The sequence below is a fragment of the Tamandua tetradactyla genome, chromosome 13 (assembly GCF_023851605.1).
Source record: "Tamandua tetradactyla isolate mTamTet1 chromosome 13, mTamTet1.pri, whole genome shotgun sequence".
Lineage (NCBI taxonomy): Eukaryota > Metazoa > Chordata > Mammalia > Pilosa > Myrmecophagidae > Tamandua > Tamandua tetradactyla.
In genome coordinates this window covers 66,339,467-66,355,404 of record NC_135339.1, presented here as the reverse complement: position 1 = coordinate 66,355,404, position 15,938 = coordinate 66,339,467, and the positions used below count along the sequence as shown (strand labels likewise).

Genomic DNA, 15,938 nt, shown 5'->3' with positions numbered 1-15,938 from the left:
TGTGTCAGTGGGGCTCAAAGCAAGGAACAAAGTTCATGTTTTGCTCAAGGAAGTTTATTGAAACATGCATCATCATTTGATCAGAAATCAAGCCAAAATAATTTTTCCTTTTTCCAAGTATGAATAATTTTTTGTTGTTTGGTTCTCTTAAGGTACTTGTCTAAAGTTATAATAGTTTGTAAGTTTGCTGAATGAGAGTTTTATAAACCACAATGGTCTGACTTTATAACCTCTGCGTTTTATAACATCCAGTGGTCTTCTGAAGGGTTGCATGAGCTTACAATGAAGAAAGGTACAACGTGGGCATATCGTAGAGGGCCTCATCTAATCTGAGGGTGATGTGGAGTGGTCAGGAAAGGGTTCCTGGAAGGGGTGATATTTAGGTTGATACCTAAAGGATTAGAAGGAATTAGTGTTATGAAGAGGACAAGGAAGAGGATTCCAAGGAAAGGGATAACAAGTACAAAGGACATGAAGTCAGGAACACCATGGAAGGTTTGAAGATTTAATTAAAAGAAGATCATAATGATGGCAAAAGGAGATCATCAGAAGAGGCAAGCCTGGAGGGACAGCCTTAGGCCCCCTCATGAGCAGCCTTATAAGTAGGTGACCTTGTAATTTGTCACCCAAATCAGGACACTTCTGAGAGTGAAAGGTGGTGATGTCAATACAGAACAACAGGCTTAAACTGGGCCTTGTCCTGGGCAGACTGGGAAGCAAAGTCACCATAAGTATAAGCCTACATGCAGGCTTTTCCAAAGGCCACGGGGAACTAAAGGGTTTTAAGCAGTGATGTGATGTGATCAGATCTGCATTGTAGAAGACTCCTTCCAGATGTGTCATTTTAGGGACCCAAGACATGGCCATCATATAGGGGGCAGTTGTGGTCCAGGTGAGAGATGGTGATGGCCCAGACTAGGCTGGTGGTTGTAGAAATGGAGAAAAGTGGTTATATTTAAGAGATGTAAACAAATGGAGGTAGCATCACAGGTCTTAGTGACCAGCTCAATGTCAGGTGTGGTGCTGAGGAAGAAGAAGTGGCCAGGATTATACCAAGATTTGTGACTTGGGCAGCTTGGGGAGATGATGGTGTTACTTGATTAGATATCAGTGGCATGGGAGAAGGAGAATTTGGGAAACTCAGAGGGGTTCAGTGAGGGAAGAAGAGTTGGGACAAGCTGAGTTGAGGATGCCTGAGATAGATAAATGGAGATGTCTAGTTGACAGTTGATATAATGTCAGTTAGGATTTAGGTTTGGCGGTTGTTACAGAAACCCAGAGCACCTCAAATAAGTTACTTAAACAAAATAAGTTTGTTTTGCTCATATACGGTAGTCCAGGTATACCAATCCAGGGCTGGCTCCTCAGTGGCAGACCCTGAGTCTCTCACTATGTTGTTACTCTGCCATTCCTAGGGAGTTGTCCTAATCTCTAGTCTAAAATAGATTGCTACCCAAGTGTTCTTGGAAGCCAATGTGGAAGGGAAACTAGAAGGGGGAAGGCACAACCCTTTTGAAATGCTCAGCTTAGTAGTTGTACACATCACTGTCTTGACCATCCCATTGACTGTCAAGTCAGCTGTAACTACCAAGGATGCTAGGAAACATATTCTTCTTTGTGATTGACCATGTCCTTGGCTAAACACCAACAGTTCTGTTACTTCGAGGGAGAAATAGGAAATCAGTATTGGATGCAGTGGCCTCTGCCACAGATATCCAGATCTAGAACTCAGGAGAGAAGTCTGGGCTGGAGAAAATTATTTGGGAGTTGTTAAATTGAGTTGGTGAATTCAAATGCTAAAAGCAGATAAGAACATCCAAAGAGAAACCTAGGATAGAATCTAGAAGAATGCCAATAAAAGGACTGAAAAAGTAGGATCCTGCAAAGGAAACTCAGGAGCAGCCATAGAGGACAGAGCATGTAGGGTTACAAAATACGCCACAACCTGGGTTGCACAGAAGAACCTAAGGCCAAAGCTCACAAGCCACTTTTTGGTAGGGAGCTCAATCTCACAGAAAGATGTGAGTGGGAAAGGGGGATGGAGGCAGGGAAGGAAGAGAAGCAATATGAGTGCATTACTTTGCTGTCCACCCCTTGGTACCAAGTTTAATTTTTGCTCAGCCTCACAGATGGTCTTCTGAGAGGTTGCATGGGTTTCTGTGAATAAGGACAGTCCTCAGACCTGACAAACATTGGAGTGGGAAGGGGAGAGAAAGGGACAAGAACTTACCCACTGACTATCAAAACCCATAGATCAAAGTTTCTTGCACAAGGTGTTAACTCCCTGACATTTCCAGGTTTATTGCAGGGATCCTCAAGTAGCCCCTGCACATGGGCAGGCATGAGGTGAGGCACCAGGGAGTGTGCCCACATGAATTTAGTCAAAGCCTCCACAGAATTGGGCAACCACTGAGGCAGCTGGGTAGAATAGTGTCCCCAGAGACTGAGTGAGGATGAGAGGATATGAGGTGTCCCCTGAGACATGCGTGACAGAGCTCAAGAGGTGGTTGTGGTGGGCAGTGTCAAATTCTGCAGAGAAGGATAAAATTAGGCAAGGACCAAGAAGTGTCCATTGGACTTAGGATGAAGGATAGATAATGGTCCTCTTGGAGAGAGCAGTGTCAATGGAATGCTGGTGACAAGATACAAATATCCATGGGATGATGAGAAAGGAGAAGATGCAGCAGAGGAGGCACTGAGCCTAAAGTAACTCATTCAAAAAGTTTGGCCTGAAGGGGAGGGAAACAAGATGTGGAAGGGTGAGGTTGAGGGAGGGTTTTTTTAAAGACAATACAAATGAGCAATTTAAGTGTTGGTAGGAAGGAGTCCAGAGAAAGGGAGAGTTTGACGATGAAAAAGAGAAGGAATAATGGATAAACTAATATTCATAAGAGGGATCCAGAACACAAAAGGTGGAACTGGCCTTAGGAGGGAGGATGAAGCTTCCATTGTAACAGGAGGAAAGGAAAAAAGAACAATATGGTCCTGAAAATTGTTATGCATGATAGCAGGAATTTGAGGGACTTCTCAACTGAAGACCTCTATTTTCTTTGTGGTCATCAAGGCCATTTATTGAGAGTGAGAAGGTTGAGGCAGGGAGAATAGAATATTAAAAAGTGCCTCTTTAGAAACTGAGTGAGGGAAGTAACCAGTAACCAGTGGGATGAGTAGTTGTATTGAGGGTCCAGTTGGGGGTGGCAGCCACCAATTTCTAGTGTCACCTACATGTGCACTCCTGTACTTTTGTTCCTATGTCTCCAGCAGCCTGGACTTTGAGTCAGAGTAATCCAGGGTTCACAATTTTTTGCCAGGCATCTAAGGCAGAAAGTCAAAGGATCAAGAAAACAGAAGATACCAGCAAGAAAATGGTTGATGTGATGGATGCATTTGTTGTGGGAATGGAAGAAAGTGAGAGCAGAAAGATAAGAGGGAGCTCCAGTAGCAGTAATCCAGTCTCCTAATTACAGTTATTAATGGAGTGCTAGCTCCTTGTGTGAGGAGATAACTCAGATTTATTTATTTATTTAATGAATGTACTGCAACATGATTATTTATTTAACCAGTCCCAATTGATGGACACTTGTAATTTCTTGTTTATTTCTTCTCTCCCTCTTTCCCTTCCTTTCTACCCTCCATCTTTCCCCTTCCCCTTCCTTCCTTTCTTCCTTTTTTTATTTTTAACTTTTTTTATTGTATAGTGTAACATTTATACAAAGCAAAGAAATAAAAAAGCAATAGTTTTCAAAGCACTCTTCAACAAGTAGTTAGAGGACAAGATCCCAGAGTTTGTCATGGGCTACCATACTATCCTCTCATATTTTTCCTTCTCCTATATTCTCCAGAATATAGGAGGCTAGAGGGCTTAAATATTTTTTTTTATCATCACAATAGACTTTTTTCCTTCTTTTCTTTGTGAAAAATAACACATATACAAAAAAAAAGCAATAAATTTCAAAGCACAGCACCACAATTAGTTGTAGAATGTATTTCAGAGTTTGACATGGGTTACAATTTCACAATTCCACGTTTTTACTTCTAAATGCTCTAAAATACTGGAGACTGAAAGAGATATTTAATGATTCAGCATTTATATTCATTTTTTAAATGCTATCTTCTCTGTATAACTCCTCCATCACCTCTGATCCTTCCATCCCTCTCTTTAGGGGTGTTTGGGCTATAGGAATTCTAAATTTTTGATATTGGAAGGGTCTGTCACTAATATGGGGTAGGAAGATGGAACTATCTGATGTTCTGGAGAGGTTGGGTTAGGTTTCAGGACTTACCTGGACCAGGGACCCATCTGGAGATTGTAGGTTTCTGGAAAGTTACTCTAGTGCATGGAACCCTTATGGAATCTTATATACTGCCCTATGTGTTCTTTATTAATTACACTTCTTTAGTACACTTATTTTGTTAATTATACTTCTTTTGCACTTCCCCCTTTTGGTCAGGTTGTAATTGTTAATCCCTCAGTGCCAGGTCTGGATTCATGCCTGGGAGTCATCTCCCATGTCGCCAGGGAGACTCACCCCTGGATGTCATGTCCCAGGTAGTGGGGAGGGCAATGATTTCACTTGCAGAGTTGTGCTTAGAGAGACTGAGGCCACATCTGAGCAACAAAAGAGGTCCTCCAAAAATAACTCTTAAGCATGCCTATAAGTAGTCTGAGCTTCTCTGCTAACTACATAAGCTTCACAAGAGTAAGCCTCACTTCCGGAGAAGATGGCGGCTTAGTAAGACGCGCGGGTCTTAGTTCCTCCTCCAGAAAAGCAACTAAAGAAACAGAAACAATACAAAACAGCTCCCGGAGTCACGACAGAGACCAAAAAAGACAGCGTACCCCATTCTGGAATGGCTGAACGGGTAGGGAGAATCCACTGCTGTGAGATACCCGAGGGGTGCACGTTTTCCCGGCTGGGGTGGCTGGCGTCTGGGGTCCCCTCCACACACGTGGCTCCCCGGTCTGACTGGGAACATTGGATAGCGGGGCCCTCCCGTCACGCTTGGCGTCTCGGGCCAGCTGGGCAATTTGGACCGGCACTCCCCCAAGCCACGGCCAGCGACCCCCGCCTCCATGCGCGGTTTCCCGGGCCGACTGCGGTGCAGACAGACGAGCGCCACGAGCGCCACCTACTGGGCAGGAAAAGAAAAACAGAGCCCAGAGATTCCACAGAAAAACCTTTCAACCAGCTGGGTCCCACACCCAGGGAGATCTGATCAAATGCCCAGACACCAGCAGAAAATAATGGATGACGCTCGGAAAATTGAAGATATGGCCCAATCAAAGGAACAAACCAATAGTTCAAATGAGATACAGGAGCTGAGACAACTAATGCTGAATATACGAACAGAAATGGAAAAACTCTTCAAAAACCAAATCAATAAATTGAGGGAGGACATGAAGAAGATATGGGCTGAACAAAAAGAAGAAATAGAAAATCTGAAAAAACAAATCACAGAACTTGTGGGAGTGAAGGACAAAGAAGAAAAAATGGAAAAAACAGTGGATACCTACAATGGTAGATCTAAAGAGACAGAAGCTACAATTAGTGAACTGGAGGATGGAACAACTGAATTCCAAAAAGAAACAGAAACTATAGGGAAAAGAATGGAAAAACTTGAGCAGGGAATCAGGGAACTGAATGACAATATGAAGCGCACAAATATACGTGTTGTGGGTGTCCCAGAAGGAGAAGAGAAGGGAAAAGGAGGAGAAAAACTAATGGAAGAAATTATCACTGAAAATTTCCCAACTCTTATGAAAGACCTAAATATACAGATCCAAGAAGTGCAGCGCACCCCAAAGAGAATAGACCCAAATAGGCGTTCTCCAAGACATTTACTAGTTAGAATGTCAGAGGTCAAAGAGAAAGAGAGGATCTTGAAAGCAGCAAGAGAAAAACAATACGTCACATACAAGGGAAACCCAATAAGACTATGTGTAGATTTCTCAGCAGAAACCATGGAAGCTAGAAGACAGTGGGATGATATATTTAAATCACTAAAAGAGAAAAACTGCCAACCAAGACTCCTATATCCAGCAAAATTGTCCTTCAAAAATGAAGGAGAAATTAAAACATTTATAGACAAAAAGTCACTGAGAGAATTTGTGACCAAGAGACCAGCTCTGCAAGAAATACTAAAGGGAGCACTAGAGTCAGATACGAAAAGACAGAAGAGAGAGGTATGGAGTAAAGTGTAGAAAGAAGGAAAATCAGATATGATATATATAATACAAAAGCCAAAATGGTAGAGGAAAATATTATCCAAACAGTAACAATACTAAAAGTTAATGGACTGAATTTCCCAATCAAAAGACATAGAATGGCAGAATGGATTACGGCCCAGCAATACCACTGCTAGGTATCTACTCAAAGGACTTAAGGGCAAAGACACAGACGGACATTTGCACACCAGTGTTTATAGCAGCATTATCTACAACTTCAAAGAGATGGAAACAGCCAAAATGTTCATCAACAGACGAGTGGCTAAACAAACTGTGGCGTATACCTACGATGGAATATTATGCAGCTTTAAGACAGACTAAACTTATGAAGCATGTAATAACATAGATGGACCTAGAGAAATTATGCTGAGTGAGTCTAGCCAAAAACTAAAGGACAAATACTGTATGGTCCCACTGATGTGAACCGACATTCGAGAATCAGCTTGGACTATATCATTGGTAACAGAGACCAGCAGGAGTTAGAAACAGGGTAAGATAATGGGTAATTGGAGCTGAAGGGATACAGACTGTGCAACAGGACTAGATACAAAAACTCAAAAATGGACAGCACAATAATACCTAAGTGTAATGTAACTAGGTTGGAACACTGAATGAAGCTGCACCTGAAATATGGTTTTTTGTTTGTTTGTTTGTGTGTTTGTATCTTTTGTTTTTGTTTTTTCTTTTTCCTTTATATATATATATATATTATTAGTATTATTATTTTAATTCTCTTCTCTATATTAACATTCTATATCTTTTTCTGCTGTTTTGCTAGTTCTTTTCCTAAATCGATGCAAATGTACTAAGAAATGATGATCATACATCTATGTGATGATACTAAGAATTACTGAGTGCATGTGTAGAATGGAATGATTTCTAAATGTGTTAATTTCTTTTCTTTTTTTTGATTAATAAAAAAATTAAAAAAAAAAAAAAAAAAAAAGAGTAAGCCTCATGATGGCGGGCATGGCCTATTGATTTGGATGTCTCTAAAGTTTGACACAATATCAGAGGATTACCTCATGGTAAGGTTTAATAGTTCCATGTACCTTCTCCCATCCCTCAGGGAACTTTACCAATACTTTTTTATTTTTTTTTATTAATTAAAGAAAAAAAAGAAATTAACACAACATTTAGAATCATTCCATTCTACATATGCAATCAGTAATTCTTAACATCATCACATAGATGCATGATCATCATTTCTTAGTACATTTGCATCGATTTAGGAAAAAAACTAGCAAAACAACAGAAAAAGATATAGAATGTTAATATAGAGAACAAAATAAAAAAACAGTAATAATAATAAAAAAGAAAGAAAGAAAAGGAAAAAGAAAAAAAAGACAAACAAACAGACCAAAAAAAAAAAAAACAAAAAAAAACCTATAGCTCAGATGCAGCTTCATTCAGTGTTTTAACATGATTAGTTTACAATTAGGTATTATTGTGCTGTCCATTTTTGAGTTTTTGTATCTAGTCCTGTTGCACAGTCTGTATCCCTTCAGCTCCAATTACCCATTATCTTACCCTGTTTCTAACTCCTGCTGGACTCTGTTACCAATGACATATTCCAAGTTTATTCTCGAATGTCCGTTCACATCAGTGGGACCATACAGTATTTGTCCTTTAGTTTTGGGCTAGACTCACTCAGCATAATGTTCTCTAGGTCCATCCATGTTATTACATGCTTCATAAGTTTATCCTGTCTTAAAGCTGCATAATGTTCCATCATATGTATATACCACAGTTTGTTTAGCCATTCTTCTGTTGATGGACATTTTGGCTGTTTCCATCTCTTTGCAATTGTAAATAACGCTGCTATAAACATTGGTGTGCAAATGTCTGTTTGTGTCTTTGCCCTTAAGTCCTTTGAGTAGATACCTAGCAATGGTATTGCTGGGTCGTATGGCAATTCTATATTCAGCTTTTTGAGGAACCGCCAAACTGCCTTCCACAGTGGTTGCACCATTTGACATTCCCACCAACAGTGGATAAGTGTGCCTCTTTCTCCGCATCCTCTCCAGCACTTGTCATTTTCTGTTTTGTTGATAATGGCCATTCTGGTGGGTGTGAGATGATATCTCATTGTGGTTTTGATTTGCATTTCTCTAATGGCCAGGGACATTGAGCATCTCTTCATGTGCCTTTTGGCCATTTGTATTTCCTCTTCTGGTAGGTGTCTGTTTAAGTCTTTTTCCCATTTTGTAATTGGGTTGGCTGTCTTTTTGTTGTTGAGTTGGACAATCTCTTTATAAATTCTGGATACTAGAACTTTATCTGATATGTCATTTCCAAATATTGTCTCCCATTGTGTAGGCTGTCTTTCTACTTTCTTGATGAAGTTCTTTGATGCACAAAAGTGTTTAATTTTGAGGAGCTCCCATTTATTTATTTCCTTCTTCAGTGCTCTTGCTTTAGGTTTAAGGTCCATAAAACTGCCTCCAATTGTAAGTTTCATAAGATATCTCCCAACATTTTCCTCTAACTGTTTTATGGTCTTAGACCTAATGTTTAGATCTTTGATCCATTTTGAGTTAACTTTTGTATAGGGTGTGAGAGATGGGTCTTCTTTCATTCTTTTGCATATGGATATCCAGTTCTCTAGGCACCATTTATTGAAGAGACTGTTTTGTCCCAGGTTAGTTGGCTTGACTGCCTTATCAAAGATCAAATGTCCATAGATGAGAGGGTCTATATCTGAGCACTCTATTCAATTCCATTGGTCGATATATCTATCTTTATGCCAATACCATGCTGTTTTGACCACTGTGGCTTCATAATATGCCTTAAAGTCAGGCAGCGCGAGACCTCCAGCTTCGTTTTTTATCCTCAACATGTTTTTAGCAATTTGGGGTACCCTGCCTGTCATGGTTAGGGATAGGTGTCAACTTGGCCAAGTTGTGGTACCTGTTCATATGATTGGGCAAGCGCTGGCCTGTCTGTTGCAATGAGGACATTTCATAGGATTAGGTCATGATCACGTCAGCTACATCCACAGCTGATTCCATTTGTAATCAGCCAAAGGGGAGTGTCTCCTGCAATTAGTGATGCTAAATCCAATCATGGGAAGCCTTTTAAGGAGGACTCAGAGGAGACAGGTTCCATTCCTGCTTTGGCTGGTGAGCCTCTCCTGTGGAGTTCGTCCAGGCCATCCATTGGAGTCATCGGCTTCGCAGCCTGCCCTGTGGATTTTGGACTCTGCGTTCCTACGGTCACGTGAGACACTTTCATAAATTTTATATTTGCAAGTGTTCCCTGTTGGTTCTGTTTCTCTTGAGAACCCTAACTAATACACTGCCCTTCCAGATGAATTTGCTTGTTGGTTTTTCTATTTCTGAAAAATAAGTTGTTGGAATTTTGATTGGTATTGCATTGAATCTGTAAATCAATTTAGGTAGGATTGACATCTTAACTATATTTAGTCTTCCAATCCATGAACACGGTATGCCCTTCCATCTATTTAGGTCTTCTGTGATTTCTTTTAACAGCTTTTTGTAGTTTTCTTTATATAGGTTTTTTTGTCTCTTTAGTTAAATTTATTCCTAGGTATTTTATTCTTTTAGTTGTAATTGTAAATGGGATTCGTTTCTTGATTTCCCCCTCAGCTTGTTCATTACTAGTGTATAGAAATGCTACAGATTTTTGAATGTTGATCTTGTAACCTGCTACTTTGCTGGACTCATTTATTAGCTCTAGTAGTTTTGTTGTGGATTTTTCCGGGTTTTCGACGTATAGTATCATATCGTCTGCAAACAGTGATAGTTTTACTTCTTCCTTTCCAATTTTGATGCCTTGTATTTCTTTTTCTTGTCTAATTGCTCTGGCTAGAACCTCCAACACAATGTTGAATAATAATGGTGATAGTGGACATCCTTGTCTTGTTCCTGATCTTAGGGGGAAAGTTTTCAATTTTTCCCCATTGAGGATGATATTAGCTGTGGGTTTTTCATATATTCCCTCTATCATTTTAAGGAAGTTCCCTTGTATTCCTATCTTTTGAAGTGTTTTCAACAGGAAAGGATGTTGAATCTTGTCAAATGCCTTCTCTGCATCAATTGAGATGATCATGTGATTTTTCTGCTTTGATTTGTTGATATGGTGTATTACATTAATTGATTTTCTTATGTTGAACCATCCTTGCATACCTGGGATGAATCCTATTTGGTCATGATGTATAATTCTTTTAATGTGTTGTTGGATACGATTTGCTAGAATTTAATTGAGGATTTTTGCATCTATATTCGTTAGAGAGATTGGTCTGTAATTTTCTCTTTTTGTAATATCTTTGCCTGGTTTTGGTATGAGGGTGATGTTGGCTTCATAGAATGAATTAGGTAGTTTTCCCTCCACTTCGATTTTTTTGAAGAGTTTGAGGAGAGTTGGTACTAATTCTTTCTGGAATGTTTGATAGAATTCACATGTGAAGCCGTCTGGTCTTGGACTTTTCTTTATAGGAAGCTTTTGAATGACTGATTCAATTTCTTTACTTGTGATTGGTTTGTTGAGGTCATCTATTTCTTCTTGAGTCAAAGTTGGTTGTTCATGTCTTTCCAGGAACCCATCCATTTCATCTAAATTGTTGTATTTATTAGCGTAAAGTTGTTCATAGTATCCTGTTATTACCTCCTTTATTTCTGTGAGGTCAGTAGTTATGTCTCCTCTTCCATTTCTGATCTTATTTATTTGCATCCTCTCTCTTCTTCTTTTTGTCAATCTTGCTAAGGGCCCATCAATCTTATTGATTTTCTCATAGAACCAACTTCTGGTCTTATTGATTTTCTCTATTGTTTTCATGTTTTCAATTTCATTTATTTCTGCTCTAATCTTTGTTATTTCTTTCCTTTTGCTTGCTTTGCTTTTTGGGATTAGTTTGCTGTTCTTTCTCCAGTTCTTCCATGTGGACAGTTAATTCCTGAATTTTTGCCTTTTCTTCTTTTCTGTTAAAGGCATTTAGGGCAATAAATTTCCCTCTTAGCACTGCCTTTGCTGCGTCCCGTAAGTTTTGATATGTTGTGTTTTCATTTTCATTCGCCTCGAGGTATTTACTAATTTCTCTTGCAATTTCTTCCTTGACACTGTTGTTTAAGAGTGTGTTGTTGAGCCTCCACGTATTTGTGAATTTTCTGGCACTCCGCCTATTATTGATTTCCAACTTCATTCCTTTATGATCCGAGAAAGTGTTGTGTATGATTTCAATCTTTTTGAAATTGTTAAGACTTGCTTTGTGACCCAGCATATGGTCTATCTTTGAGAATGATCCATGAGCACTTGAGAAAAAGGTGTATCCTGCTGTTGTGGGATGTAATGTCCTATAAATGTCTGTTAAGTCTAGCTTATTTATAGTAATATTCAGATTCTCTATTTCTTTATTGATCCTCTGTCTAGATGTTCTGTCCATTGATGAGAGTGGTGAATTGAAGTCTCCACTATTATGGTATATGTGTCTATTTCCCTTTTCAGTGTTTGCAGTGTATTCCTCACGTATTTTGGGGCATTCTGGTTCGGTGCGTAAATATTTATGATTGTTATGTCTTCTTGTTTAATTGTTCCTTTTATTAGTAGATGGTGTCCTTATTTGTCTCTTTTAACTGTTTTACATTTGAAGTCTAATTTGTTGGATATTAGTATAGCCACTCCTGCTCTTTTCTGGTTGTTATTTGCATGAAATATCTTTCCCAACCTTTCACTTTCAACCTATGTTTATCTTTGGGTCTAAGATGTGTTTCCTGTAGACAGCATATAGAAGGATCCTGTTTTTTAATCCATTCTGCCAGTCTATGTCTTTTGATTGGGGAATTCATCCATTAACATTTAGTGTTATTACTGTTTGGATAATATTTTCCTCTACCATTTTGCCTTTTGTATTATGTACATCATATCTGATTTTCCTTCTTTCTACACTCTTCTCCATACCTCTCTATTCTGTCTTTTCCTATCGGACTCTAGTGCTCCCTTTAGTATTTCTTGCAGAGCTGGTCTCTTGGTCACAAATTCTCTCAGTGATTTTTTGTCTGAGAATGTTTTAATTTCTCCCTCATTTGTGAAGGACAATTTTGTTGGATATAGAATCTTGGTTGGCAGTTTTTCTCTTTTAGTAATTTCAATATATCATCCCACTGTCTTCTAGTTTCCATGGTTTCTGCTGAGAAATCTACACATAGTGTTATTGGGTTTCCCTTATATGTGATGGATTGTTTTTCTCTTGCTGCTTTCAAGATCCTCTCTTTCTCTTTGACCTCTGGCATTCTAACTAGTAAGTGTCTTGGAGAACGCCTATTTGGGTCTATTCTCTTTGGGGTGCGCTGCACTTCTTGAATCTGTAATTTTAGGTCTTTCATAAGAGTTGGGAAATTTTCAGTGATAATTTCTTCCATTAGTTTTTCTCCTCCTTTTCCCTTCTCTTCTCCTTCTGGGACACCCACAACACGTATATTTGTGCGGTTCATATTGTCCTTGAGTTCCCTGATCCCCTGTTCAAATTTTTCCATTCTTTTCCCTATAGTTTCTGTTTGTTTTTGGAATTCAGATGTTCCATCCTCCAAATCACTAATTCTATCTTCTGTCTCTTTAAATCTATCATTGTAGTTATCCATTGTTTTTTCCATCTTTTCTACTTTGTCCTTCACTTCCATAAGTTCTGTGATTTGTTTGTTCAGTTTTTCTATTTCTTCTTTTTGTTCAGCCCATGTCTTCTTCATGTCCTCCCTCAATTTATCGATTTCGTTTTTGAAGAGGTTTTCCATTTCTGTTCGTATATTCAGCATTAGTTGTCTCAGCTCCTGTATCTCCTTTGAACTATTGGTTTGTTCCTTTGACTGGGCCATATTTTCAATTTTCTGAGCGTGATCCGTTATCTTCTGCTGGCGTCTGGGCATTTAGTCAGATTTCCCTGGGTGTTGGACCCAACAGGTTGAAAGATTTTTCTGTGAAATCTCTGGGTTCTGTTTTTCTAATCCTGCCCAGTAGGTGACACTCGTGGCACTCGTTTGTCTGCGGGTCCCACCAGTAAAAGGTGCTTGGGTCCTTTAACTTTGGAAAACTCTCACCGTGGGGGAGGTTCGCCAGCCGAAGCGGCTTGGAAGAGTGCCAATCCGAATCTCCCAGCCGGCCCGGGGATCCGAATGCGGTGAGGGTTGCCGGCCGCCACAGCCCGGGAGAGTGCCCGTCCGAATCTCCTAGCCGGCCCGGGGCGCCAAGCGTGGCGGGAGGGCGCCAGCCGCCACGGCCCAGGGGAGTGCACCGTTCCCAGCTGGACCGGGAAGCCACGTGTTTGGAAGGGACCCCGGTCACCGTTCTCCACGGCCTGGGGATCTCCGTTCCTATTCTCCCAGCTGCTCTGGGGGGCTGCGCGTGGGGGGGGCGCCAGCCGCTGCGGCTTGAGGGGACCGCCTGTCCAATTCTCCCAGCCGGCCCGGGAAGGAGGGAGGGAGGGACTCCGGCCAGCCTGCTGCCCCGGCCCGGGGAAGCCCGCGCCCCTAGGCAATCTCACCGGAGTGGGTTCTCCCAGCCAGCCAGCCATTCCAGAATGGGGTACGCTGTCTTTTTTATCTCTGTCGTGGCTCCAGGAGCTGTTCTGTACCGTTTCTACTTCCCTAGTAGCTGTTCTGGAGGAGGAACTAAGACCCGCGCGTCTTACTAAGCCGCTATCTTCTCCGGAAGTCCTCAATACTTTTTGATTATCTGTTTAATATACTCTAGGATGTATCCAGGCATTACAATAATTTATACAGGATTAAAGGACCTATTTCTAATTCTGTGCTACCTGTGTTTAAGTTGTTCAAATGAGCTATACAGATAGGTTGGATTAGATTATGCACTACAGAAAATTTCAGGTCCAGACCAAATAAACCTTTCTTCCATTGGTCTCAAAGAGTATGTGTGGTTCTAAAATACAGACACTGTCTTCCTTACCCTTATGTTCTGTATTACTTTAACCCCAGCCTGTTTGGCTTCATTCTTATCTCTATATATCAGGTTATATATATAAAACAGCCTCTCAAAATCCAGAAATAATAATCCCCACTCCGAACTTAATGTGTCTGCTCTAAAAGCTTACAATCTAGGCTACTGTTTTCATAAAAGCATTTTCTAAAGGTGATCATACCATTCTTGTTCTTTTGTTTCTGGCTTACTTTGTCGCACCAAATGTCCCACATGTTCATTCACATTGTTGCATGCCTCACGATTTGTTCCTTTTTGTAGCTAGCACAACCTTCTTTTATAAGTATACACCATCATTCACCAATCTACTTCTCTGTCAGTGCATCCTTCAGCTACCTGCATTGATCTGGCATCATGTAGAAGGCCCAAAGTCCACAGTTCATCAACATTCTCAATTTTAGATAATTTCATTCTTCCTAAGAGAAAGAAAACCAGTAAACACATCCTCACCAAATAGGAAATCTAAACCTCCTCTTAACTCTTGTCCCTCACCCCATTATTTACCTCTGCTGTTGCTGTGGTAGAGCTTATGGTTTCCTTTTGACAATAGCATACAATGGCAATCTTCCCCCTGTACCCTAGACTTAAACACTCTTTGCACAAGAATCATATCTTTGAAGTAATTCTTGTGAGAACGAATTCATATTTCTAGTGTTAATCAGTGGAACATGTAGGTCTATACAACCCCTTTCAATCTTATTCATCTTCAATGTGGTAATATTACTTATAGACCCACTAGAGAACCATCTTCACTTCTATCTATTCCTTCACATTGGTGTTCAACCTCATTAGCTAATGGTTCACTCATCTCTAGCTTCTATGTATCTCTAAGTCCCCTATATTCTTATATTATAAGCCTCTGAATATACCTTTATGCTGGTCATAAAAGTGGAATCATACAGTATCTATCCTTTTGTGTCTGGCTAATTTCACTCAGCATTATGTCCTCAAGGCTCATCCATCTTGTCATGTTCTTCAGGACGTCATTTTGTCTTAACTGCTGCGTAATATTCCATCATATGTATATACCACATTTTGTTGATCCACTCATCTGTTGATGGGCATTTGGTTTGTTCCCGTCTTTTGGTGGTGGTGAAAAATAATGCTGTTATGAACATCGGAGTGCAAGTGTCTGTTGTTGTTGCTTTCAGCTCTTCTGGGTATATACCAAGTAGTGCTGTTGCTGGGTCATAGGGCAACTCGCTATTTAGTTTCACCAAACAGTCTTCGGTAGTTGCTGCATCATTATACATTTCCACCAGCAGTACATAGGTGTCCCAGTTTCCCCACATCCTCTCCACATTATGGGTTCCTGTTTGTTTAATAGCAGCCATTGTTATAGATGTGAGGTGGTATCTCATTGTAGTCTTGATCTGTATTTCCCTTATAGCCAATGAAAATGAGCATGTCTTCATGTGCTTTTGAGCCATCTATATTTGCTCTTCAGAAAAATGCCTTTGCACATCTTTAGCCCATTTTATAATTGGGTTTTTTTTTTTTGAGTTGTATGATTTCTTAGTATATACAGGAAATCAAACCTTTGTCTGATATGTGATTTCCAAATATTTTCTCTCATTGAGTTGGCTGCCCCTTCACCTTTTTGACAGTCTTTTGAAGTGCAGAATCATTTGATTTTGAGGATATCCCATTTATTTGTTCTTATGTTGCTTGTGTTTTGGGTGTAAAGTTTAGGAAGCTACCTCGTATTATTAGGTCTTAAAGATGTGTCCCTACATGTTCTTCTAGAAGATTTATGGTGCTAGTTCTT

The 15,938-nt window shown here is 40.0% G+C and overlaps 1 protein-coding gene across 9 annotated transcripts in view; it reads left to right on the top strand.

Moving 5' to 3' along the window:
• Positions 1–15,938, top strand: part of CFAP43 (cilia and flagella associated protein 43) — a 165,500-nt gene that overhangs the window by 31,175 nt on the left and 118,387 nt on the right. The gene's annotated exons all lie outside the window — the stretch shown is intronic.